The 16,594-nt window shown below is 36.4% G+C and overlaps 1 protein-coding gene and 1 non-coding gene across 2 annotated transcripts in view; both read left to right on the top strand.

The window, feature by feature from the left end:
* Positions 1 to 16,594, top strand: part of FGF12 (fibroblast growth factor 12) — a 599,372-nt gene that overhangs the window by 185,018 nt on the left and 397,760 nt on the right. The gene's annotated exons all lie outside the window — the stretch shown is intronic.
* LOC115837428 lies at positions 9,103 to 9,206 on the top strand. Its single transcript, XR_004032470.1, has one exon. It is a non-coding gene; the product is annotated as a small nucleolar RNA U13 (small nucleolar RNA).

Below are 16,594 nucleotides of genomic sequence, written 5' to 3'. Positions count from 1 at the left end.
CTCAGCCACAGTAGAATACAGCAACAGGTAGATTCCTAAGGTTTCTGACTTAAGGGACTGGCTTCTGAAAAACATCGCTGGACCTGACTGGTGCTGGAGGAAACTCACCATTCTGAATGGAAGAACAAAAGCCAGAGTGGCTTTGTCACCTGATGATTGTAGAGCCCTAGGGCTTTGGGTAAGCATAGGTGATAGTCAGGCAGTGGTAACCACAGGCCTTGGGTGAGACCCAGTACCATACTAGTTTCAGGTCTGACCCAGCACAGTCCTAACAGTGGTGACAACAGGAGTACTTGTGTCACCTCTCTTCTAGCCTAGTTAGCTCAGCACAGAGCTGAGCTGTTTGGAGAAAGTAAGGAAAGTAAGGAAAGAGAACAAGAGTCTTTTCTTGGTAATCCAGGCAATTCTTCCAGATCTGATTCAAGAACACCAAAGAAGTATCTCTATAAGTCTGCAAGAACCATATTGTTACTGGGCTTGGGGTGCTCCCTAATACAGATGGGGCCGCAGTGACCAGAAACTTAGAGCACAACACCCAAGTGCCTTTGAATGCTTGGAAAGTCTTCCAAAGAAGGACAGGTGGAAAAAAAAAAAATCAGACCGCGAAGACTACAATAAATACCCAACTCTTTAATGCCCAGACACTGACAAACATCCACAGGCATCAAGATTATCCAGGAAAATATGACCTCACCAAATGAACTAAATAAGGGAGCAGCAATTAATCCTAGAGAGACAGAGATATGTGATCTTTCTTTCAGAGAATTCAAAATAGCTGTTTTGAGGACTCGTAATGAAATTCAAGATAACACAGAGAAGGATTTCAGAATGCCATCAGATAAATTTAACAAAGGAATTCAAATAATTAAAAAAGAATTATGCAGAAATTCTGGAGCTGAAAACTGCAATTGAAATACTGAAGAATGCATCAGAGTCTCTTATCAGCAGAATAAATCAAGTGGAAGAGTTAATTAGTGGGCTTGAAGGCAGGCTATTTGGAAATAGCCAGGGGAGACAGAAAAAAAGAAGAAGAAAAAAGAATGGGCCAGGCATGGTGGCTCACACCTGTAATCCCAGCACTTTGGCAGGCCGAGGCAGGTGGATCATTCGAGATCAGGAGTTCAAGACCAACCCCGTCTCCACTAAAAACACACACACACACACAAAATGCCAGGCATGGTGATGTGCACCTATAGTCCCAGCTGCTTGGGAGGCTGAAGCCCCCAAGGTCAAAGATAAAGAAAGGATCCTAAAAGTGGCAAGAGAAAAGAAATGAATAACATACAATGGAGCTTCAATATATCTGGCAGCAGACTTCTCAGTGGAAACCTAACAGATCAGGAGAAAGTGGCATGACATATTTAATGTGCTGAAGGAGAAAAACTGGTATCCTAAAATAGTAGATTTAGTGAAATTCTCCTTCAAGCATGAAGGAGGAATAAAGATTTTTCCCAGACAAATAAAACTAAGGGGTTTTATTAACATCAAACATGTCCTCCAAGAAATGTAAGGGAGTTGTTCAGTCTGAAAGAAAAGTTTGTAAATGAGCAAAAAGAAATCATCTGAAGGTGCAAAACTTACTGGTAATAGTAAGTATACAGAAAAACACGCTATATTTTAACACCATAATTTTGATATGTAAACTACTCACATCTTAAGTAGAAAGACTAAAGATGAACCAATCAAAAATAAACTACAACTTTTCAAGATACAGATAGTGTAATAAGATATAAATAGAAATAGCAAAAAGTTAAAAAGTGGGGGGACGTAATTAAAATATAAACTTTTAATTAGTTTTCTCTTTGTTTATGCAATAAATGTTAATTTGTCATTAATTTAAAATAATGGGTTATAAGATATTATTTGCATGTTTTATGGTAACTTCAATCGGAAAATATACAACAAACACAATAAAAATCAAGAACTTGAAACCTTAAAACATATCAGAGAAAATCACCCTTGCTAAAAGGAAGACAGGAAAAAAGGAAAGAAGGAAGAGAAGACCACAACCAACCAGAAAACAAGTAACAAAATGGCAGGGGTAAGTCCTTGCGTATCAATGACAACACTGAATGTAAATAGAGTAAACTCTTCAATCAAAACACATAGAGTAGCCAAATGGATTTAAAAAAACAAGACCTAATGATAAGTTGCACTTTTCCTACAAAGACACACATAAACTGAAAATAAAGGGATGGAAAAATATATTGCATGCAAGTAGAAACCAAAAAGAGCAGCAATAGCTATACTTACATCAGACAAAGTAGATTTCAAGACAAAAACTATACAAAGAATCAAAGAAGGTCATTACATAATGATAAAGAAATCAATTCAGCAAAATGATATAACAACTATAAATATATATGTACCCAATACTGGAGCACCCAGATATATAAAGGAAATATTATTAGAGCTAAAGAGAAAGATAGACTCCAACACAATAACAGCTGGAGACTTCAACACCCCACTTTCATCATCGACACATCATCCTGACAGAAAATTAGCAAGGAAACATCTGGCTTAATCTGTACAATACACCAAATGAACCTAACGTGTATTTACAGAACATTTTATCCAATGACTGCAGAATACATATTCTCCTCAGTACATGGATCATTCTCAAGGATATAACATATGTCAGGCCACAAAACAAGTCTTAAAACATTCAAAAAAATTGGAAGTTATATCATTTATCTTCTGTGACCAAAATGGAATAAAACTAGAAATCATTAACAAGAGGAACTTTGAAAACTATACAATCTTAAGGAAATTAGACACTATGTTCCTTAATGATCAATAGGTCAAAGAAGAAATGAAAAAGGAAATTGAAAAAAATCTTGGAACAAATGATAATGGAGACACAACACACTGAAACCAATGGGATACAGCTAAAGCAGTGCTAAGAGAAAAGCTTATAGCTATAATCACCTACTTCAAAAATTAGAAAAACTTCAAATAAACTACCTAATTATGCTTCTTAAAGAAACAGAAAAGCAGGAATAAAATAAACCCAAAATTAGTAGAGAAAAAAATAATAAAGTTCAGAGTAGAAATAAGTGAATGTGAAATTAAGAAAACAATACAAAAATCAGTGAAACAAAATATTAGTTTTTAGAAAAGATAAACAAAATTGAGAAAACTTTGGCCAGACTAAGAAAGAAGAGAGAGAAGGACCCCAAAAAATCAGAGGTGAAAATGAAGACTTTACAACTGATACTGCAGAAATCCAAAGGATCATCAGAGGCTACTATAAGCAACTCTATGCCAACAAATTGGAAATTCTAGAAGAAATGCATACATTCTTAGACACATATAACCCACCAAGATTGAACCATGAAAAAAATCCAAAACTGGAACAGACAAATGACAAATAACCAGATCAAAGCAGTAATAAGAAGTCACCCAGCAATGAAAAGCCTGGAACCTGATGGCTTCAATGGTGAATTTTACCAAACATTTGAAGAAGAACTAATATCAACCCTACTAAAACTATTCAGAAAAATAGGGCAAAAGGGAATACTTCCAAACTTATCATATGAGGCCAGTATTACCCTGATACCAAAACCAGACAAAGACACCTCAAAAAGAAAAGAAAACTATAGGCCAATATCCCTGTTGCACATTGATGCAAAAATCATCAACAAAATACTAGCAAACTGAATTGGATTCAATAACTCATTAAAAAGATCATTCATCATGACCAAGTGGGATTTATTCCAGAAATACAAGGATGGTTCAGCATACACAAATCAATCAATGTGATGCATTATATCAACAGAACAAAATACAAAAAACATATGATCACTTCAATTGATGCTGAAAAATTATTTGATAAAATTCAACATCCTTTCATGATAAAAACCCTAAAAAAATCTGGGTATAGAAGGAACATACCTCAACACAATAAAAGCCATATTGACAGACCCACAGCTAGTATCATAGTGAATGGGGAAAAATGGAGAGCATTGCTTTTAAAATCTGGAACACGACATGGATGCTCACTTTCACCATTGTTATTCAACATAATAGTGGAAGTCCTAGCTAGGGCAATCAGACAAGAGAAAGAAATAAAAAGCATCCACACTGGAAAGGACGAAGTCAAATTATCCTCGTTTGCAGATGATATTTTTGTTATTTGGAAAAACCTAAAGGTTGCACCCAAAATTATTCAAATTGATCAACAAATTCAATAAAGTTGCAGGATACAAAATTAACATACATAAATCGGTAACATTTCTATATGCCAACAGCAAATAACCTAAAAAAGAAATCAAGAAAGCAATCCCGTTTGCAATAACTACAAATAAAATAAAATATCTAGGAATCAATTTAACAAAATAAGTGAAAGATCTCTACAATGAAAACTATAAAACACTGATGCACGAAATTAAAGAGCACAACAAAGAAATGAAAAGATATTCCATGTTCATGGATTGGAAGAATCAATATTGTTAAAATGTTCATACTGCCCAAAGCAATGTACAGATTCCATGCAAGTCCTTCAAAATACCAGTGACATTCTATTCTTCACAGAAATAGAAAAAAAAATTTGAAAATTTATATAGAACTGCAAAAGACCCAGGAAAAAGCTAGAATTACCCAGCTAAAGCTATCATGTACAAAAAGAACAAAACTAGAGGAATCTCATTACTTGACTTCAAATTGTACTACAGAGCTATAATACCAAAATAGCATGGTACTGGCATAAAACCAGACAAATAGACCAATGGAACAGAATGAAGAACTCAGAAGTAAATCCATATGTCTACAGTTAACTCATTTTTTAACAAAGATGCCAAGGACATACATTGGGGAAAATACAATCTCTTCAATAAGTGGAGCTAAGAAAACTGGATATCCGTATGCAGCAGAATGAAACTAGACCCCCTATCTCTAGCTAACCACGTACAAAACAAAAACAAAAACAACAACAACAAAAAACAAACAAAAAAAACGGATTAAAGGCCTGGCACAGTGGCACATGCCTATAATCCCAGCACTTTGGGAGGCCAAGGTGGGTGGATCACCTGAGGTCAGGAGTTTGAGACCAGTCTGCCCAACATGGTGAAACCCCATCTTTACTAAAAGCACAAAAAATTAGCCGGGCACAGTGGCACGCATCTGTAATCTCAGCTACTCAGGAGGCTGAGGCAGGAGAATCACTTGAACCTGGGAGACGGAGGTTGCAGTGAGCCGAGATTTCACCATTGCACTCCACTCTGGGGAACAAGAGTGAAACTCCATCTCAAAAAAAAAAAAAAAAAAAAGTTAAAGGCTTAAATCTAAGACCTTACATTATGAAACTAGTAAAAGAAAACTTTGGGAAAACACTCCACAACACTATTCTTGGCAAAAATTTCTTGAGTAATACCCCACAAACACAGGCAACCAGACCAAAAGTGGACAAATGGTATCACATCAAGTTAAAAACCTTCTGCAAAGTGAAGGATACAATCAACAAAGTGAAGAGACAACCCACAGAATGGGGGAAAATATTTGCAAACTATCCATCTGACAAGGAATCAATAACCAGAATATATGAGAAGCTCAAACAACTCAACAGGGAAACAATCTATTAATCTGAATAAAAAATACATGAAGATCTGAATAGACATTTCTCAAAAGAAGACATGCGAAGCGGTATATAACAATGTGCTCAGCATCACTGATTATCAGAGAAATGCTAATAAAAACTAACAATATGTCACCTCACCCCAGTTAAAATGATTTTTATCCAAAAGACAGGAAATCACAAACACTGGCCAGCATGTGGAGAAAAGGGAATCCTTGTACACACTTGGTGGGAATGTAAATTAGTACAACCACTATGGAAAATCATTTGGAGGTTCTTCAAAAACTAAAAATAGGGCTACCGTATGATCCCACAATCCCATTACTAGGTATATACCCAAAAGAAAAGAAATCAGTATATCAAAGAGATTTCTACACCCTCATGTTATAGGAACACTATTCCCAATAGCCAAGATTTTGAGGCAACTGAAATGTCCACCAACAGACAAATGGATGAAGAGAATGTAGTACATATACACAATGGTGTACTATTCACCCATAAAAAAAGAATGAGATTCTGTCATTTACAACAATATAAATAGGACTGGAGGTCATTACATGAAGTAAAATAAGCCAGGCACAGAAAGATAAACTTCACATGTTCTCACTGATTTGTGAGAGCTAAAAATTAAAACAATTGAACTCATGGGGATAGACAGTAGAATGATGGTTACTAGAGGCTGGGGAAGGGTAGCGGCGGGGAGTGAAGATAGTTAACAAGTACAAAAATGTAGTTGGAAAGAATGAATAAGAACTAGTATTCGATAGCAGGATGGGGAGACTAAAGTTAACAATAATTTATTATATATATAAAATTAACTGAAAGTATAATTTGATTACTTGTAACAGAAAGGATAAATGCCTGAGGTGATGAATACCCCATTTACCCTGATGTAATTATTATGCATTATATGCCTGTATCAAAATATCTTATGTACCCCGTAAATACACCCAGTATGTACCCATAAAAACTAAAAGTTAAAAAAATCAAAATATCAGAAGCAAAAATCTTATGTTTTATATATTTTTTTCAAATGTCTTAGAAAATTCTCAACATATTTTACAATTTTTGTTGATGTCTCAGGATCATTATTATAAATTTTAATAATTGTATTGCCCTGTAAAATACACTTTCGGAGACTTGTTAACAACTTGTTAGGCTGTCTGGTGTTATTTGTCTTCACACGTGATGGCACCATGTATTGTGACTTCGGAGGGCATGATATTTGTTGGTTTGTTGTTTGCTTACTTTTTTGCCATAAAATAGTTATTTCTCACCATATGTTTTTAAATCTGTCTATTTCAACTTTTGCTTCTTGATGAGAGGTTAGCAGTCCTTTTCTGCTAAGAGCCAGATAGTAAATATTTTAGGCTTTATGGACCATATAGCCTTTGTCACAACCACTCGACTCAGGTTGTAGCCTGAAACAGTCATAGACAACACGGAAACAAATGGTTATGGCTGTGTTCCAATGGAACTTTATTTTCAAAAACAGTCAGTTTGCTGGATTTGGTGTGTGGGTTGTAGTTCTAGACTGTTGAGCGTGGTGAAATAGTCGTGTAGAATAATACGTAAAAAAGTAAATAGGATTTTAAAAAATGCAAATACATATTGTATTAGGACATAATGTAACCCTACAAGCTATGTAAAATTTATTGCTGCAATTTTATGACAGCATTTGTAGGTGGTTAGATGTCTTTCTTTTGTCCCTTCTTTGCATCTTCTTTCAGGTTTGTATCTATGTGGCAGATATTTGGGGTTATTGAATAAATGAGCTCTAGAACACTTGCTTCATATGAATACGTGCATATGTATGTTTATGTATCTCGGATATAGCTAAATTCATTGTACCAATTAAGACCCAGCTAAGATTGGTTTAAGCTCCATTCTATGAATTTTAGAATTCAGTATTGCCCACCCCAAGCACCACCAAGTTGTATGCAAATTTTCAGTGTGAGTTTATATTTTCGAGGCCTCCTCTGGCTCTGAGTTCTGCTTCTGTCAAATTATTTCATTTTAGAGACTGTACAGCTAGCCTTGTTCTCTGAAAAAGTCTCGGCTATTTCTATACCTCAGACTCCAGCCTCCTACCATGGTTTTTGGTTTTCCTTAGTCCCTCCAAATTCTTCTCACATTGTTCTGCAGATTAATTGCATTTCCTCCAGTCTTACTCCCAAATTTCTCTCCGACTGCTCTGTGCGTGTTCTGATCTACCAAGATGCTTTGCTGAAGAAAGAAGACCTATTCTCCCTTAACTGAACTGTCTTCCTAAGAAGGGAGTTTTATTTTAAGTAGAATTTTTTTCCCTATAGATATATGGATGAAAGATTGGGTGGATGGATGGCTAAAAAGATGTTATACAGTACTGCATATTAGGATAGCTACTTCATACGGAGGCTAGTACCAAATATGAAAAACCTATTTCTAGCTTATTATAGTTGATTTTGTGATCTAGATATTATTCAGCATTGTTCTTCAAATCCCCTGCCATAGCCAAAACACACCTTATATACTATTTCTGCTTTTACCTATAGGAAGAATTTTATTCATTTCTTATTTGTTTCATTTTATAACATATCCTAATAATGATTTTATTACAAAAGCAGTCAGGAATATCACTTCATATGACAGTCTACTAAATCTTAGAAATAAAATATAAGATCTTAAATTGTGTAAGGTAAAGGTTAGACTTAAAATCAAAGTATCCACTGAAACTTACAATAGTAAGGTGGTATTTCTATTTGGAGGAATGTCCCCAAATCTCCAATATTAGAAAAATAGTTATCTTATTATTATTATTAAATAGTTCTAAAATCGGTAATTTTAAAATGATTTTATTCAAAATTAGTATTATTCAGTCATATGAATTATCAGCCACTCTTAATTGTCTACAAAGAGCACTGCAAAGAATATCAAATAAAAAGATACATTTTTAATAGACTAAAGAGCATGGTGGCTCATGCCTGTAATCCCAGCACTTTGGGAGGCCAAGGCAGGGAGATCTCTTGAGGTCAGGAGTTCGGTACCACTCTGGCCAACATCACAAAACCCCATCTTTTCTAAAAATACAAAAATTAGGTGTGGTGGCATGAGCCTGTAGTCCCAGCTACTTGGGAGGCTGAGACATGAGAATCTCTTGAACCCAGGAGGCAGAGGTTGCAGTGAGGCAAGATCATACCACTGTACTCCATCCTGGGTGACAGAGTGAGACTCCATCTAAAAAATAAAAATAAAAATAAGGAGCTTACAATCTGGTTTTGCTTCTGGAAGTGATAGTGATAGAAATATGATTAAATGATTAGAAAAATCAGAAGTGTAATATATGAGTAAGTTAATTTTTTAAAATCTCACATTGCCTGAGCACTACAGTAACCTAAAACCGGCTTCTTTGAAGTTTACTCAGTGTGTTGAACTGTAATGGAAAGCTAGCAGCTATACTGCTTATACTTTTTTCTTAGAATCACTAGAAAATATTTGACCATAAAAAATAGATTCTGAGTAAAATTACCTTTTTTAAACAACCAAACCTGATCCTTTTGTAGTTCATAAGCAGGATGATTGGGTGTTCACATGTATGTGTGAGATGTGCCACCCTTGAAACTTGTCAAGACATCGGCACATTACCCAACTGATATGAAAAAAAACCCTGTCATCTTATAAAATTCCATTTATAAAGAGGAATAGAGATAGGACACTGAATGCTTTGGGTTTGTTTTGTCGACATTTATGTTTTCAAGCAGGCTTGCTTCATCCAATTTTTATATTCTTTTGAGGAAAAATACACTGCCAGGAATCACAGTATGCAATGCAAATCAGACACAGAACTATTCCCTATGGACTTTCTAGCCTATGGAGAGAGATATGCATGCAGACAACAGAGGAAAATGGGGTTGCTTCTGATGTTTGGACTGGCCCACGACAAACTTTAATAAACTAGAAGAGACATAGAGGACAGTTTTGGCTAAGGAAAGAAAATGAACAAAGGCTCAAAAGTTCAAAAGTCTATGTCCAAGTAAAGCAAGCGCAGGCTTACATTTTACTGTCTTTAATTGCTAAATTCAAGAAGCTCTGAAAACCATTGTGTGTGTTGTTGTTTTTCCTTAAGGTACAGACTGACCTGAATTGACCGGAGGCTATTTATAGTCTTTATTTATCCCACCTATGAGAATATTTATAGATTTTACTGCAGAACTATCAATGTATTTCATTATAGGTGCAGCCTCAACATACATGGATTTTGCTAATATTTTATACATTAACTGTATTACTTTAAAAAAATACCTCCTTGTTCCCCAAAAACCTGAATTACAAAACTCACTTGGCCCCAGCTGTTTCTGGTATGGGATTGTAGACTTGAAGTAATTATGGGGGAAGTGATATTGTAGAAACTATGTCCAGAAAGCTAGGTGAAGATTGTGCCAGTTCTTGAACACACCAAGTTACAGATTGTGGTCATTTGACTTTAGATTGTAAGGAACCATTATACACTTTTGAAGAAGAAGTGAAGTATTCAACCATTTTTTATTAAAATTGGTTGAATCCCTGAGCACACGCTATTTTAAATTTTTTCTCCATACAATTACAAAAACTCTTAGTAAAGATGGTGTCAGATGAAATGCCTTTTGAAAATAGATATTTACATCCATCATTTGTTTTCTTGTGATGGTGTGTAGGAGAAATAAGTTTAGAGAAAACAATTTCAGATCATGTCTGCAGCTTGCTAAGTGTCATGCCACATAAATATGGTCAGAGTTTGATGTCCCCAAATGATTGTGCATTAAAAATACAAGAATTGTCTCATAGAAGAAAAAAATAAGCAAAAAACCATAAGAAATAGTAATTTATTTCATATTTGGTCATGTTCCTTGCTAAAAATACCTGAAGGCAAATTCCAGAAAATTTGTTTCTGATTTGGTTAAGAAAATTGAGAAATTAAAAATGTTATTGTCATTGTTGTGTGTACAGTGTATGTGTGTCACTCATAGTGAGTCTTTAAACTCTGCCTTTAAGAACAAGAATCAAAAGTTTGGCACAAAATCAATGTTCACAAATCAGTAGCACTGCTATACACCAACAAAGACAAAGTTGAGAATCAAATCAAGAACTCAATTGCTTTTAAAACAGCTACAAAAAATAAAATAAAAAAATACTTAGTAATATACTTAAGTAGGTGTAAGATCTCTGCAAGGAAAACTACAAAACAATGCTGAAAGAAATCATAGATGACACAAAGAAATGGAAAGACAACCCATGCTCATAAATGGGAAGAATCAATATAGTGAAAATGACCATACTGCTCAAAGCAATCTACCGATTCAGTTCAATCCCCATCGAAAGGTCATCAGCATTCTTCACAGAGCTAGAAAAAAAAAATACTAAAATTGATATGGAACCAAAAAAGAGCCCACACAGCCAAAGCAATACTAAGCAAAAACAACAAATCTGGAGGCATCACCTTACCCAACTTCAAATTATACTATAAGACTATAGTTATTAAAACAGCATGGTACTAGTATAAAAATAGGCATGTAGACCAATGGAACAGAATAGAAAACCCAGAAATAAAGCCAAATACTTATAGCTAATTGATCTTTAACAAAGCATACAAATACATAAACTGGGGAAAGGACACCCTATTAAATAAATGTTGCTGGGAAAACTAGCAAGCTACATGTAGAAGAATGAAACTGGATTTTAGTATATGCTAATCCAGAATGTAGGTCTAATGCTGAGTGTCTAGGTAAGACCATGGACTAAAAACAACTAACAAACAAAAAAGCACTATCCAAATAAGCTGCCATCAGACTAACACCTCCTAAGCAAAAGCTACTTATATTCCTCAACTCGAGGTGTCAGTGACAGCATCAAGCATGTGGTAGAAAATTAAAGGAGGGGGTTGATTTTCCAAATTTTATCTTCACATACCTTCCTTTCAAAATATAACAACCCAAAATGTTGTTAATAACTTTAAGTTTTAAATTTCACCTTTAAGAAAAGTATTTTCATTTGCTTTAAAATAATTATAAATTTAAAAAATAGGGACGACCAGTGGGTGTTTCATAATAGGTTCTGACTGGAAAAAAAGAAAAAAAATACCCAAACCTCTTTTTTTGGAATGTACTAGTCCTTTTGAAGAAGATCTTCGGTAAATGGGGAGTCCACTACGTGCTAATCTCTATGTTAAGCATTTCCTTTTCTTTCTTTCTTTTTTCTTTTTGCCACAACAAACCTCAAGGCAGATTATTAGCTTTGTTTTGCAAATGGGGAAAATGAAATTAAAGTTAAGAAATGTGTCCATTAACACAGAGCTGGGACTTGAACTCAGCAATGCATAGCTCTCAAGTGTTTCTTATGATGTCATCTAAGACTTTGACAACCAAACTGATCATAATCTCTACAACGTGGAGTGGACAACTGAAATGAAAACAGGAAAGAAAAAAAATCACCACTCTAATAACGTGTGCAGCTGTAAACTATCTTGCTGTCCAATATTTTTCTTATAGTTTTAAAACATTAAACTGCAGGGCTGGGTGCGGTGTCTCAAGCCTGTAATCCCAGCTCTTTGAGAGGCCGAGGTGTGTGCATCACCTGAAGTCAGTTCGAGACCAGCCTGGCCAACATGGTGAAAAGCTGTCTCTACTAAAAATACAAAAATTAGCTGGGCATGGTGGCATATGCCTGTAATCCCAGCTACGCGGGAGGCTGAGGCAGAAGAATTGCTCAAACCCGGTAGGTGGAGGTTGCAGTGAGCTGAGATTGCTCCATTGCACTCCAGCCTGGGTGACAGACCAAGACTCTATCTAAAAAAAAAAATTAAAATGCAATTCAGATACCATAAGATTTACCCTTTTAATGTGTACAGTTCAGTGGTTCTTAGTATATGTATAAGGCTATGCAACCATCACCACTCTAATTCCAGAACACTTTCATCACCTCAGAAAAAACCCCATGGCCATTAGTATTCACTTCTTATAGAATTTTGATGAAGCAAAATCCTTCAAAAGCTTTCTACTAAAAATCCAATTTTCTTAGATTTTTCCTTCAAACAAAGACAATTCTTAAATATTTTATAGATACAGAAGAGAAATTATTAAAATAATCTCAAATAACAAATAAGCGATATTGCTGTTGTTGAATAAATCTTCAAGGATGAAAGGATGAAAAGGATTATTACTGGTAGAGTTTCCCAAAAGTCATAAATGTCAATAAACTTCTCCACCATATCATTACCACAATTTATTAAGGACCTACGATCTGGCAGGCACCATATTAAGATATTCTATCTCAATTAATTCTGACAAAAATTCTTTATTTATTTATTTTTTTTTTATTTTTATTTTTTTTGAGATGGAGTCTCGCTCTGTCACCCAGGCTGGAGTGCAGTGGTGCAATCTCGGCTCACTGCAAACTCCGCCTCCTGGGGTCAGGCCATTCTCCTGCCTCAGCCTCTCTGGTAGCTGAGACTACAGGCGCCCGCCACCATGCCTGGCTAATTTTTTGTATTTTTAGTAGAGACGGGGTTTCAGCGTGGTCTTGATCTCCTGACCTCGTGATCTGCCCGCCTCGGCCTCCCAAAGTGCTGGGATTACAAGCGTGAGCCACCGCGCCCGGCCTAATTCTGACAACAATTCTAAGGAAGTATGAATACTCACTCTATTGTACACATAAAAACCACTGAAAGAAGGAGCAGTCATCTCATCCAGTAAATGTGAGAGTTGAGAGGTAATCCTAGGTCCGGTTTGATTTCAAAGCTCAACCTCTAAACACTAAGCTCCACCAAGTGAGAGAAAGTGGATTAAAAGAGAATGTAGATGTCAAATTTTAAAAAAAAACAGGATGGAGAGAGAAGGATGAACAGAAGTGGGTTAAGGGTACAAACATACAATCCAATAAGAGGAATAAATGTAATGGTTGGTAGCAGAATAGGATGGCTATGCTTGACAAAACTGTATTATCCTCAGGTGACAGACATTTTAGATACCTTCCCTTAATTGCTACACATTAGATATGTGTAACAACATTTCTCATGCACCTCATTGATATGGTTTGGCTGTGACCCCACCCAAATCTCATCTTGAATTCCCATATGTTGTGGGAGGGACCCCATGGGAAGTAGTTGAATCATGAGGGTGGGTCTTTCCTGTGCTGTTCTTGAGATAGTGAATAAATCTCACAAGATCTGATGATGATATAAGAGGGGAGTTTCCCTGCACAAGCTCTCTTCCCTTGTCTGCCACCATGTGAGATGTGCCTTTCACCTTCTGCCTTGATTGTGATGCCTCCCCAGCCAGGTGGAACCGTAAGTCCACTAAACCTCTTTCTTTTGTGAATTGCCCAGTCTCCAGTATGTTTTTATCAGCAGCATACAAATGGACTAATACAGTAAATTGATACCAGTAGAGTGGGGTGCTGCTGAAAAGATACCCTAAAATGTGGAAGCAACTTTGGAACTGGGTAACAGGCAGAGGTTGGAACAATTTGGAGGGCTCAGAAGAAGACAGGAAAATGTGGGACAGTTTGGAACTCCCTAGAGACTTGTCAAATGGCTTTGACCAAAATGCTGATAATGATATGGACAATGAAATCCAGGCTGAGGTGGTCTCAGATGGAGATGAGGAAATTGTGAGGAACTGGAGCAAAGCTGACTCTTGTTATGTGTTAGCAAAGAGACTGGTGGCATTTTGCCTCTGCCCTAGAGATTTGTTGAACTTTGAATTTTAGAGAGATGATTTAGGGTATCTGGCAGAAGAAATTTCTAAGCAGCAAAGCATTCAAGATGTGACTTGGGTGCCGTCAAAGGCATTCAGTTTTATAAGTGAAAGAGAGCATAAAAGTTGGGAAAATTTGCAGCCTGACAATGCGATAGAAAAGAAAATCCCATTTTCTGAGGAGAAATTCCAGCCGACTGCATACATTTGCATAAGTAATGAGTAGCTGAATACTGTTCCCCAAGACAATGGAAAAAATGTCTCCAGGGAATGTTAGAGGTCTTCATGGCACCCCTTCCCATCTCAGGCCTAGAGGACTAGGAGGAAAACATGGTTTTGTGAGTGGGGCCCAGGGTCCCTATGCTATGTGCAGCCTAGGAACTTGGTGCCCTGTGTCCCAGCCACTCCAGCTGTGTCTGAAAGGGGCCAATGTACAGCTCTGGCCATGACTTCAGAGGGTGTAAGACTCAAGCCTTGGTAGCTTCAACGTGGTGTTCAGCCTGGAGTTGAATAACGGGGGTGGGTCTTTCCTGTGCTATTCTCCTGATAGTGAATAAGTCTCATCAGATTTGATGATTATATAAGGGGGAGTTTCCCTGCATAAGCTCTCTTCTCTTGTCTGCTGCCATGTGAGATATGCCTTTCACCTTCCACCATGATTGTAAGGCCTCTCCAGCCACGTGGAACTATAAGTCCATTAAACCTCTTTCTTTTTTAAATTGCTCAGTCTCTGGCATGTCTTTATCAGCAGCATGAAAATGGACTAATACATCCATAAATATGTACAAATAAAAAAATAAAAATGAAAATAACAGTTCAGTCTAAATGGATTATTTATATAAGCCCAGGATGCTGAAGATGGTTATTTAGTGCTGGCTCCTAGAAGCATTATTGCAGTGATTTTCATATTTACATATTGAATACTTACAATATACACTTGCATGAGACCATAGAAAACAGATCTTTCTGATCCTTCCATTTTTCATTATTTTTTAATTAACCTATAAAACTAGAAATGGAAACAACGGCAAAATCTGGAAGTATACAACCTTTCAGACTAATACTATGAACCTCTTCTCCCAGGTCTTTGTCTGTTGGTCTTCCAGGATCTTTATCCTAAACTAGTCATCATCTTAGTTTATTTTCTGTTGTTAGAATACCACAGACTGTGTAATTTATAAAGAAAAATACATTTAATTTTCGCAGTCCTGGAGGCAGGGAAGGCTGCTAGCATCTGGTGAGGGCCTTTTTGCTGTGTCATATCATAGCAGAAGGCAAGTGTGTGCTAGCTCAGGTCTCTCTTCCTCTTCTTATAAAGCCACCAGTCCTGTCGTGAGGGCCCCACTCTGATGATGTTATCTAATCCTAATTACCTCCCAAAGGCCCCACCTCCAAATTTTATCAAGATGTGTTTGGGGATTGAGTTTCTAACACATGAAATTTTGAGGACACATTCAAGTCGTAGCATCAGTTTAAGGGTTCCAAAGGCTCCTTTTCTCCTGGCTTGCATTTCTTTTGGATTTTTTCAAGACCTCCTTTATTTTTATCATACTTGAAACCATGTGGTAGGTGTGTCATTGATTTTTAGGAAAGACAGAAGGCATGACGCATACTGCTTTTGTTGTAACTGAAATGTAAGGTTATAATAAATTTGATTAAGGCTTTATCTTCAGTTGAACCATATGGTTAACTCTAAAGCAACAGAATCATATAACTATTCTGCAACTCGGGTAGAGTTTTCAATTCAATTCAGCAGATATTTATTGACCGTTTCCTATGTTTTGAGTAGCATCTGTATATTGGGAAAGGCAGAAATTGTAATATTTCATGATGAATGACTTTTATGACTTACCACGAAAGGGAACAAAAGTGACTGTGTGTGTGTGTGTGTGTGTGTGTGTGTGTGTGTATGCGTGTGTTTATAAGCTTGAAGTGAGGAACTGTATATAAGCATGTGCCCAACTAATTGTGACACAAACTATGATGTGATAAGTGCCTCAGCGTTTCCTGATTCCTCTGGCTAAATCAACACTTCTACCACCTCTTTAGACACTATAAAATCATGTACTTCTCCTTTTTGCAGCTGTTATAGTTGTAATAATATATTAGTTTGCATGACTATTTGGCTAAATTTTCAAGAAGTACTTTGGCTTTTTGGAAATCAGAGATTATAGTGTGAAAGTTCTATCCTAAGAAATATGCGCAGGTAAGCTCCAAAGGGCACCTAATCCAGCCAGGGAAGGTTTATTGACAGAGGTGATAATGAATCCAATTTTTGAAGGGTTGGTATGAACTCACTGGAAGAAGAAAGAAA

Source organism: Nomascus leucogenys, chromosome 11, assembly GCF_006542625.1.
Source record: "Nomascus leucogenys isolate Asia chromosome 11, Asia_NLE_v1, whole genome shotgun sequence".
NCBI classification, from domain to species: Eukaryota; Metazoa; Chordata; class Mammalia; order Primates; family Hylobatidae; genus Nomascus; species Nomascus leucogenys.
Note: the sequence above shows the minus strand (reverse complement) of the source record. Positions and strands in the feature narration are given on the sequence as shown.